A 12,500-nucleotide genomic window follows, 5' to 3' on the forward strand; every position below is an offset into this window, starting at 1 on the left:
TGTTTTGTCAGTATTAACGTACAGTTGTTTTTTTTTTAAAGCTTTGCGTTTGTCTTTACACTGACTTGTTTGAGGCCAATAAAGTCAACAACGTCTGCATATGTAATTTCCATGAGAAAAAAAAATATATATATATTATATATATATATATATATATATATATATATATATATATATATAAATGTGTATGTGTGTGTGAATGTGTGTGTGTGTGTGAATGTGTGTGTGTATGTATTTGCGTGTGTCCTATATATGGATGACTAGAAGGCCAAGGAATAGGAATTTCCCGTGGGTCGATCAGCTGTTATTAGCGTGTCATTCCGGAAGTAGCTCTTTTCGTTTGATGAATAGGAAGATCGGGCTATCAATACACTCTTCTAGTCCGATGATTAGTTATGCGAAGCGTTATCTAAAGCTATTATTAAGTTCTATAATTATATTCTAGTTCTATGTATTATTTTTTCTGCCCTGTTTCATATGTTTTATATTGTATGTTAAGCGATACGATTGATAAATATTTGCGATGTTCGATGTCTTATGTATTTCCAAGAGTCGTTTTTGTATGTCAAAATATTAGATATTAACTCCGTTTTTTGTCTATATTGACCATTAACCACGAACCAGTAGAATAAGCACACAACAACGCCCATTATTCCCTTAGGTATGGTCATCAAGTTTGGACTGATAAATGTCTTCCACTAGGTCCCATTCAACACCTGATAGCTTAAGAGTCGACTTAAACCCTGTCTCAGACAGAAATAAATCAATACGCCATCTTAAAACTCAGACCCTTTGTAAATCAATTGTTGTTATTTCGATGCTCCAACCCACTAATTTTGATTTTCTTACCTTTCTCTTCATCTTTTATTTTGAGGAGGTGAACTAGACAAGGTGTGGGAAATAGAATTTACAGTTGAAATGATCTGTCTGGTGACATTTGAGTTTTGTCTTGCTGTTAGGTAACTATTTTGGTTATCCCGTAACTAAACGATATCTAACAACTAAAATTTATTACAGACGTTTTATAAGGATTATCAAGCCAACAACAATATTACATATGTAGGGCAAGGCATTGAACGTTATAAACTTCCTTAGTCTCAGTTTCAGCTCATAACATTTTCTACGTAGATCACTCCAAAATCAACTAAATCCATTTGTTCGTCGTTGGTCCGCCATAAAATGGTTATGTGATTTCTAGTTTCATGACATTATTATGGAACTATGAATTGATATTATATTCTTCACAAAGAGAGAAATGTTTTGTTGACTTTAAGACTGATATACTTGCAAATCAAATATATTCAAGAGTTTCTGGAAGCTGGGGAACGTGAATGTGGGAATAAGATGTAAGAAAAGAGCCATTTCAAAAGATTCAACTTTGAATCACTCACAGGAGGAATTGAACCTCCGACCTTCATTTCCAAAGCCGAGTTCTTTTACAGCTAGACCACAAGCCCACAACTTCAAATGGAATTTTAAATGTTAGACTTTCAAAGCTAGCGCAGCCTTATTTATAATGCCAAATTGAAATGTGGAGAACTGTCTGGTTGCTTCTCTACGGTCGTACGGTAACGACTTTTGTAATGTCGCTCAAATTATCATACCATAAAACGTCTTCGATTGACCCTTTAAATAATGTTTATTTTTTTAAACAGACACAAAATCAAAAATAAATTTGAATCCTTTTATTAATCTTTCATAACAAGAAGTTTTGTCTGCAATGTTTATTTCTGGAATAGGCTAAAATATTTCAATCACTGAAAATTAAGGACAAAACAATTATCTTGATGACTGGAAAACACCGGCTCATCCAGGTAGTTTTATGTTTCTATAGATGATATGCGCTTGGATAAGAAGCTCACAACATTGCCATCCGGAAATATAGGGGATCAACACAAAAAACACTATGTACTTGAATGTATATAGTCTGGTTAATACAGTCTAGTGTGAATTACTCATAAACGTGGATGGCAAAAAACAATATCAAATACCTGAGTGATGTCATCTCGTTCTGTCTATACACTTATACCTGTACTTGCCATAAACTCAAACTCTTATTCGAGGACGCAATATGAAAATTATAAGGATTAATATATTCTTTTGAGATCGCAAACACCAGAAAAAATCTAGGTCTATATCTTTACAATCTTTATCACATGTTGGCATATACATATATATATATATATATATATATATATATATATATATACACACACATATATATATATATATATATATATATATATATATATATATATATATATATTGCTATTGTTGGAATTTACAGTGAAAGGATAAACAAGTAAAATATAAAAAGTACTTATTTTTATCAGATGAACTGTTTATTCTTTGGTGGAATGTCACCAATTCACTCAAACAGACAGAGACCCTCGGAGGACAACTGTTGGTAATCTGGTAAAATTAGAATGCCACATTGCTATCGGAAGCGCCTGCTTATTCATTATCGTGTGCTTCTAAATTATGTCTTGGCATCAGTGTCAATGAATGTTGGAATAAATGGTTGAAGATGTTTGTTTTGTTATGTTTTTATTTGAAAGGACTCATGAAAAACAGCTAATGTACACATTTTGCTCTACGCTTTTCTTGTTAACTGTGGGTTACAAAAAAAAAAAAGATTCAAACAGCACATGCATATCATAGTTAACAGAAATCTAAGTAAAAACAATAATCAATGTTGAGGATATTTACACATTTACATAGTTCCTAACATTAAAAACTACTTATTCAAACATCTTAATATTACGTTTTAAAATACACACATAAGAACAATTTTAGATGTAAATAATTTTTATTCTGATCGCAACTGTGCAATTAATTTTTCTGGCCTTCTATAAAATTCCTCTTTTTCTTAGTCCTTTTTAAATTCTTTCTACTCTCTCTCCTAATTTTTCTCCACTTTTTCCTTCTCCTCCGCAGCCTTTCTTCTGCTGGTACATCTTCTTTTTCATATCAATCTTCTCCTCCTCCTCCGGCTCTTCCTCTTCTTTATCCTCAACCTTCTCTTCCTCCTCCTTAATCTCCACCTCGTCCTCCACCTCCTCCTCCTCCTCCTCCTCGTCGTCGTCCTCGCCGTCCTCCTCCTCCTTTTTCTTCTTTTTCTTCTTCTTCCTCTTGTTCTTCTATTTCTACCTATTCTTCATCCCGTCGAGACTGCAATACGGTTTGGAACTCAAGGATCGCATTTTAATTTCCGAGCGAGCATCTATCTTCGAGGCAAAATATTTTATGTTGTCACTCGCCACATCTAGCTTGCCTAAATAATTTTCTCTCAACAAGAGAGAGAGAGAGAGAGAGAGAGAGAGAGAGAGAGAGAGAGAGAGAGAGAATTAGATTTGAAGAGAGAATAGATGGAAAAGAAATTGAAGAATTAAATAAAAGGTAAAGATTGGTGTGATAGGAAAAAGATATTGGATCGCACAGAGGGGATACTCGTTCCCTACTTGTTCCCTGCAAACACAATTGGGTTACGATCTCTCCGGAAAGAATCATCAAAACGCCGCTGATTTACCACGAGTAAATATTTTGTATTCCTTTGGGCAAGAAAAAAAAGTGATCTCCATATATTGAGAGACTGATATGGCATCCAAGTTTTTGGGGGGATTTTTTGTCGAATACAAAATTCATTCAACAATTACAGAATATTTTCGCACATCTTATTGGTGTGAAATCTAGATGTAAAATACAGTTGATTGACAATTATAAATAATCTTTTGGTGCTCATGTATACAAATCCAACGTTTTTAGTTTTGGGTCAAATTGTCATTCAAGCAGAAGGAAAAAGATGTAATTATGGTGAATAGAAGTATTAATACCATACAATTTGGTTACAAAATGTCTAATAATCTTACTAGGGGTTATTAATTTGTTTCGTTTTATGTTTGTTGATTTGTCTTTGGTATGTGTTTTCTTTTTGTTTTGTTTTTTTTTTGTTTTTTTTTTTTTTGTTGTTTTTTTTTTGTTTGTTTGTTTGTTTTGGGGTTTTTTAATGGGGTGGGGGATTAGGGGGACGTTTTTTGCTTTTTATTCTTGTATTTTTCTTGGGGGTTGTTGTTACGATTATTTTAACAGATTTGGTTTTGAACAGCATTCCATTAATTGACCCGAATCTACGTGATTATAAAGGTTAGGATATTCTGATATTATAAAAACGGCTGTTTGTTGGTTCTTGATTGATCTTTTATTTTACTCCTTCAGCAAATATAGCTCCCCTCATAGTACAACGTTAACCTTTGTCATGTGAATCATTACTAGGAAAACAAAAAATCGCCCGGACTTATTATGGTACTCAACGTCAAAGGAAATAAAGCAATATTATAAGACAGCCTTGGATTAGTTGGCTTAAAAATCGATTTTCTTAGAAACGGAAAAGAAACACCAAATTTTGGACGACATATTATGAGGAAGACTCTCCTCCACTTCTCTTTCTCGTCTCTCACTACTACTCGTCACCCTATTATTCTCGGCCCTACTCACTGACTTTGTGAGATGCTTTCCGTGTGATGGTAAGATAGTGCTCACTCCGATACCATTATATCGCTAACGTATGGATGGTCTGTGTGTAGAATGCCTGTGACAATGTGACTGCACGACGCGCTATCTATTTTCGTTCCTTCGTTTATCGGATATTTTTATTGAGGTTTTTTACCGACTCGTTACACCCTTGATTTATTTTAATTTTTTTGATTTTGTTTTCTCTGCATGCTTAATAGCTTTCTTTGCTTCTGTTTGTAATTCATTTGGAACGTTTATAGATGTTCATGAGGAAACAAGGTAAGGAGAGGCAGAAATCTGTATAAGAAAATCAGTGTAGAATAATGTAGTCACTTTTAAACAGAACTGTAAAAAACAGGGAATAATAAACTGAACTATAACACCTTTTTGTTTTCAAATTATACAACTATCTCGTTGAAGGGGCTATTTCGATTTTATCGATATTGCATATGCTTGTTTTAAAAAACACGGTGTTTGTTTGACAGTCATATAAACGAATGCAAAATTGTATGATCAATATCATTTTTGTTTATGATAAAAAAAAAATTCCTGTTGCATTTGGGTTTTGATGTCTTCCCCCTGTCATACATAAAGAGGTGACGTTCAATTTGAACTGTTTGATTTAGATATATGAGCTTATATAGTCTTTAAATGTAATACCTTCTGGACGACGTGTACTTAATTGCTTGCTATTCTGATAACCCAAATTGTTATGAGTTCACTGTTGTAATAGAATTACCTACTCAAAAATCAACGCAAAATATTGTCCATTACAACAATATTAAATCAAGCCCATAATTGCGTTCGGTTATCAGACCTATAAATATGTGCCCCTAACTTGTAGTGGATGGCACTATATGTCTATTTCTAAATAATGTACTCTTTATAGGGAAACAGAAAATAGAAGTAATGTATATGTTTTTTTTAAATAAATCAAACATAGATGAAACTAGAAAAGGATAGAAAGTTCGAAACATTATAATAGAGAAATAACAGAATGCCATAAACTAACAACTCAAATATTTGAACTCCCATCTTCTAAAGCGGAGTCCGGATAGCTCAGTTGGTAGGGCACTCGCTTCACACGCAAAGGGACCGTGATCGATCCCGGGGGCAGTCGAGATTTTTTTCTGCCCCCCCCCCCCCCCATGCCTGACCGCTCAGCAGCGAGTGGGTAGCTGGCAGAAATTACTTTGCAAAAGACTAGCGTCCTATCCCACGGATAGCAAGCAATTGCTATTGTCCCTTTCACGCTATAGAAATCGGGATAAACTCCGGCTCTGAAGAACTACTTACTGGAGCAACCTGTAGATCTTGATTGATTTTGACTAGTGTTTATAACAAAAGGAATAAAAGTAAGAAAGTTTGAATTGTAATAATCTCTCTGGTAATTTCATGATTAGAAAATGATATCTCAAAAGGATGACATTAATTTTTCGGCGAAAGGTCATGACTTTAGAAATATGCCACACAGTGCTCTGATACACTCACAGCATATACTGAAGCAGTACAAATCAAATGACGTTTCAGTCCTGGCCTTTTTTTACTCCTATGGGACCGGTCTTGAGAAATAATCGCCGTGATCTAATACTTTCCCTTGAAAACCGTTTAAAATACAAATTCTTGCAACAAACCAATGATTAGCTTAAAATCAAGTCACATTTCAAGCATTTGTGTTAACGTTTCTAGCCCACCGCTGTTGTATTTCTTTGTGGTTTTGTTGTTTTGTTGTTTTTTTTGTTTGGGGGGGGGGGTGTTTTTCTTTTCGTTATGGCGATTCCCTCTTTATATCTTTAAGCAACCTTCTAAGCTTTACAGAAATTACATTGAGTTTCACAATTCTTTCATTGTAGAGAGAATTAATCATCAACGGCTTGTCGTCGTCGTCAATAGAGGCAGTCTTTTATGTCTGTCAATAGCATCAAACTTGTCTCAATATAATATTTCCCTGTTAACATCTGATTTTGCAATCTGTAAGACAGTTCAAGAGCTAATTTCGTTTAAATAATACTCTTCTTGTTTTTCCTTTTTTTCTTATTTTTATTTTGTTTCTCTGTTTTGTTTTGGTTTGTTTTGTTTTGTTTTTGTTTTTTTGTTTTTTGTTTTTTCTCTTGTTGCTGTTAAATGTAAATAATTGTGGCAGCCTAAGGTCTTATTCTACCCTGAATTCAAGCCTTCCATTTCCATTTACACCATTATAACAGTGACGGGGTTGCGACTCGGGCGTCTTATAAGTTTGAGTCGCATTGCTGTTATTGTTATATTAGTCAAAACGTTTAGGTCTACAGATATGGTCAAAGTTGATAACTGGAGATAATATAATTTTGAAGAAATTCTGTCTCAAATTCAAGTTCAAGTTCAAGTCCATAAGATGCAAAAGGCACACTTTGTCCATCACTGCAAATCAATGTTACCTATCACACGACACTAATCCAGTCACTCGAGGCATTCAACCCTCTCGGTGTTTTGTATATATGTAGAAAACGATGTTGGGTCTGTGATGTCTATTCTGTCATATGGTTAATTTGTTCCATTTATGTATTGTTCGAAGGAACAAACTGTATTGTATGTGTTTGTTCTTGCAAATGGCTGGTGGGATTTTTTGGTGTGATGAAGCCTGGTTGAGTGTCTGTTTTTTAATTGTTAATGTAAATTGGAATGTCTATGGCTGAGTGTTTGCTTTTGACTGCTTTGTGAAATAGATTTATGCGCGCGTTATCTGGAGTGTTGGCCATCTTAGTGTGTCTAGAGCTGCTGTCATACACCCTGGTTCCGTCTTGTGCCAATTTGTGGCAAATCTTGCAGCTTATCTCTGAATGTTTTCAATGGCTTTTATGTCCTTAATTTTGTAGGGATCCCATACAGTACAAGCGTATTCCAATATAAGTCACACAAGTTGAAAATTTACCCGTGTCTTTGTCTTTTCGGGACATTGATGAAGACTTCTCTTGATGAAATGCAATGTTCTGACGGGCTTTGTCACAATGTGGTGGATATGGTGTTCCCACTGCAGAGTGTTATTTAAGTGGACTCTAAGGTACGTTATACTATTTACACGTTTAAATGTTTGGCATAACATTTTGCAGTCAAAGCTCAATGTGTTTTTCTTGGTGGAGATTGACATCACAAGCATTTTTCAGGATGGAAATTCATTCAACATCAAACGTGACCCTTCGCCTCTAAATGGTACTATGTCTTGATGACTCTGTGCTATGCTTAAAGTTCGATTTTAAGTTGACCTTATATAATCTAAGTTTTTTTTTAAAGTCTTTATTAGAGACAATGCGTTTCGTTTCATACTCTCCAAAACTCCCAAATTGTCTCATTCTGGTAAAATTAACTTCAACTCTCTCCTTACCAGTTATTTCCAGAATTTTCCCCGAAACCTCCACCGAACACCAAAAATAAAGAATTTTCTACTCAGAAAAGCAAAAAGTACATTTTGTACATGTAGATACATTCAGCAAAATGAACTCTACAACAGTGTCAAGTGTTTATAGACTTTACAAAAAACTTCTTTAAAATGTGATGCATGAAATAAGTTAGAATGATTGTTAGTTGTATTGTAACGAATGTGGCAATTTTCCTTTGGTTGGTAAGTAGAGGGTAAACTGAATTTTCTTAAAATTATTCAGTCTTACATGACACTAGATTGACGCTGTGGTTTGCAAAATGTCTCAATCCCGCCGATACCCTGTCCTATATTTTTAATGATAAGAAATAGAGGGATATTCATCGATATTAGAAAATGTGGAGAGGTATAAGAAAGAAGAAGCTAAGAATAGATGATGGGTGGATTTGGGAAAGGGCAGTCCAGTCAGTCCCTCGGGGAAGATTAGGACCCAATCTGGCTTCATGTTTCGCTTGGTTGTCGGATTGTTTTCTCTTTTTTTTAAGTAAAAGGTAATAACAAAAATGAATACATATAACAGCTTCAAAGATAATCAAATACCTAATACGGAATGTTTCGGGCTGAAAACCCTTCTTCCGCCAATATCAAAAACAATAATATTTCTCTGCCGTCTAACAGGTTTTCAAGTAATATTTTTTTGTTAGATGAACAAGGGTTTTGACCCCGAAACATTCCTTATTTGGTTTTTGTTCTTTTTTGAAGCTGTTATATTCATTTTAGTGTCTCTTTTTTTCATATGATAATCCTGATGGGTTTTTTTTTTCATTTGCTAGTTGTTTTCTGTTCTTTTTTTTTAAAATTATAATTTTCGTTTGTATTTGTTTTATTTATAGCTTTGTCTGTTGCTAAAAGTGTTTGTTTGCTTTTATTTCATGGAAGACAGTGGGCGTGTTATATTATCTATGATTGTTTGCAAAATGTTTATGTTTGCCCTTTAAAATGTCTGGGTTTGTTTCTGCTTTTAGTTGTTGTTTTGTTTTGTTTTCATTTATTTATTTTTTTGAGTGGTCGGTTGGTTTTTTTTTCCTTTTTTAAAAAAATAAATCGTTTTATTCTTTAATTTTCATGATAAACGTGGAATATTATTCATTTACAATAAGCAGCCTATTATTTTAAAAAATTAAGGTTGGGGTCAATATTGTTCCGAACAGCCAATGTACAATTTTTATCATCGATTGCCAAATCTAAAAATCATAAAACTATTTTTACACACTTATTTACGATTAAATTGCATACCTTTTTATTTCAGTCTAATTCTACCATCCCCTTGACTCAAATTAATACGAAGAAAAACAATTATCTAGGTCGTAATAGTAATACTCAGTCCTTTTTGACGTTTAATTTTCATTGCCAGTATAATTCATTCCACCAAATTAGCATATCCACAAAAATTGATTTGATACTATCAAGTGATAATAATCTCATCCGCAACCAAAAATGATGACGCAATTTTAAATCTCTCTTAATACCATCAAGAAATGATAATCTTTCTAATCTATTCTTTTTTTTTAAAATAGGGTTGTGGATCAACATTGTTCCATAAAGCCATTGTTAAATTTTTATCACCGAGCACAGAATTAGCGCAAGTTGTAAAATACATTACAGTAGTGTAATAAGTATAACAGGTGACCGTCTGTTCCTAATAGCCTTTATTTCTCCTCAAATATTGCGGGTTCCCCACAAGTCGAGTAAAATGCAGTTATCCGTTTTTAATGTACCTAAATACCTAATTATCTTTTCTCTATTTTTATATTTATATCTTTATTCCCTACCTCTCTAAATCAATGTTACACGAAAAAAAAACATCTATAGGCCCAGATTTCATGTTTTTTTAAAAGGTTTGATATAAGAAAGATGATTTTTTTTTCATGATAAATTATGAGCTGCATCAAGTCGCTTATCTAATAATTCAGTCTATTAAAGCCTCAAGCGCTCTATGGAAAAATATCGATCAGTGAGCTATTCAATACTGTAGTAAGTAGTAGATACGTAACTAGTAGTAACATGGTGAGCAATTCGTATTGGTGGGTGACAGTATGTGTACTTGTATGTATGTGTGCTTGGATGTGTATGCATGCGTGTGTGTATGAGTGTGAGTTTGTGTGTGTGTGTGTGTGTGTTTGTGTGTATGTTTGTGTACTTCTGATGTATTTGTGTGGGGTTTTTTTTGTTAGTATGTGAAATCGTATCTTTCATCTTAGTAAGTTTGAACAATTTTAGCATATGTGGTGCCAATTGATGCAATGTGTCTAGGCAAAATACTCACAACATCCGCCAGCCAAATTTAACATAGCAATATACAAAACGGTATCAAACCTTAAACGTTCTTATTCTGATTGATATAATTTAGTGAGAACTTATCACTAACAGGTTGTCTGAAAATAATTTTTTAAAGAGTTGAGTGAGGTCAACTACGTTCCTTCTATGGAATAACGTATTCATTAACAACATACCATGGCCATATGTTGCAGCTGGGTACGGCAGTAGTTAAGAGGTTTAAATCCCGTTTTGGGGGGGGGGGGGGGTTCGATATTTTTTTCTGACCTCTCTCTTGGCCGAGCAGTGAGTTGCGGGATTTAAATTAGTGTGGTAAGTAACTATTGTTACTATTTGTTTCATACTCGAAATAAATAGATATAGGATCACTTTACATGGGATTCATTATTAGGCTTGTTCAGGAAGTATTAACCGAAATAGTCAGTTGAAAAGGAATCCCTTTCAAGAACGATCTTTTGTAGTGATTATGATTTGTCTTGAACAGCATCATACATTCGTTTCTGTTTTTATTTTATATCAGTATCTGACACCTCATCCCCGTTCTCATTTTCATGTGCACAAATTCTACGACACACAATTGGTGAAAAAGACGAAAAAAAGCAATTAATATCATCTCCGGTTTCAATGGTGATTTTGTGTGATTTAATTAAGAGCCATGAAGTATACTGCTATGACTAGATAGAGGCTTATCCAACTTTTACCTTTTCTCTGAAGATTTTGGTTTATTATCTAAAAATTTGGCATAATGCATGTTGATAAAAATCACTGGTTATATTGGTGTTTACTATGACTGAGGTATTTTTGTGATAGTGTCAAATAATAATAATAATAATAATAATAATAATAATAATAATAATAATAATAATAATAATAATAATAATATAATAATAATAATAATAATAATAATAATAATAATAATAATAATAATAATAATAATATAGTGGGTGGATTGTAATGACACAAAAAAGATATACCAAAAGAAACATCTTCTATCGTATCGTATCTTTTAAGAGCTCATAGTTTCAAAAAAAACCTTTAAAAATGCTCTGTGTAACTTTCATGCTCAGATACAGTTTATCAAAATTATATAAACAACATTCAATGTTAATTGATAATATTGAGTATTAAATATCAAATACACAAATAAATGTCATCGTCAATATTCGTGGCTTATTATCTTTATGGGACGAAAATTTGATATGATGTTGTGCTAAGGGGTCAATTTCGTTACATTCGCCGCAAGAATGATAATCTACACTAAATTACACTAAGCTGTTTTGAAAAACTATGAAAAATGTTCGTTACCATCAGTCTCTCTGGGTTTTATAATGTCAAACAAAAACTGTCAGTCGAGTAGCACAGTATAAAAGCAACCAAACTCGACGTCACTCAACTCTTCGTTATTATTTTTAGCCAGCCATTGTTATGAGTACGTAGTTCTCACTAAACTATGTGAATCAGATTATAAATGTTTAAGGTAATATATATATATATATATATATATATATATATATATATATATATATATATATATATATATATATATATGTTGGCGTGTTCTACGTCATATCTGGCTGGTGGATGTTGTGAGTGATTTAACTGAGCGCAAAGCATCAATAAAATCAGAAATACTTTCTGGAGGGTTAAAAGAAAGTGTGAACAAAGTATCATCTTGTTCAAACTTTTACAACACTTCAAGAAGCTACAATTACTATAATTTTGATAGTATGTCGTCTTTTTGTATTATTTTTCATTATTAATCCCAGGAAAAAAAAAAATTCACCGATTTGCTTAGTATTTCTTTATTTCTTAGAATTGGAATATTTTTGTGGCGGACGTCATGAAAACGACCTTTTTCCACAGCCTCATATCTAAAGCACCATCACCATCATGGCTTATCACTCCTGGAAGTGACCTCTGCAACATGCCAACCGAAACAAGCTTCTGTCCTGCGCCATCCTTCTACATTTATTAACTGGCTTGTTCATCCATTCGCTGATTCCTTGTGACCATCTTCTTCGTGGTCTCCCTCTCCCTCTTTTACCCTCCACAATACCCTCTAGAAAAATATTTTCTAAAGTATAACATAATATTCAAAAGCCACGAATTATTTTCCCACACTTCTCATTCATATTCTTTTAAACGACTTTACGCCTCGGCATTTATTTAAAAGTATGCAATAATTTTGTCATTGGAATACTGATAGAACTCCATTCACAAGTAATTGCCATCAATTATATTGTTTCACAGCGATATAATTAGAATAGAATGATATGAAGCGGAATTGATCGCATGTTTA

This window comes from Berghia stephanieae, chromosome 2 (genome assembly GCF_034508935.2).
Source record: "Berghia stephanieae isolate SIO BIC M18660-M18661 chromosome 2, UCSD_Bste_1.3, whole genome shotgun sequence".
Classification (NCBI taxonomy): domain Eukaryota; kingdom Metazoa; phylum Mollusca; class Gastropoda; order Nudibranchia; family Aeolidiidae; genus Berghia; species Berghia stephanieae.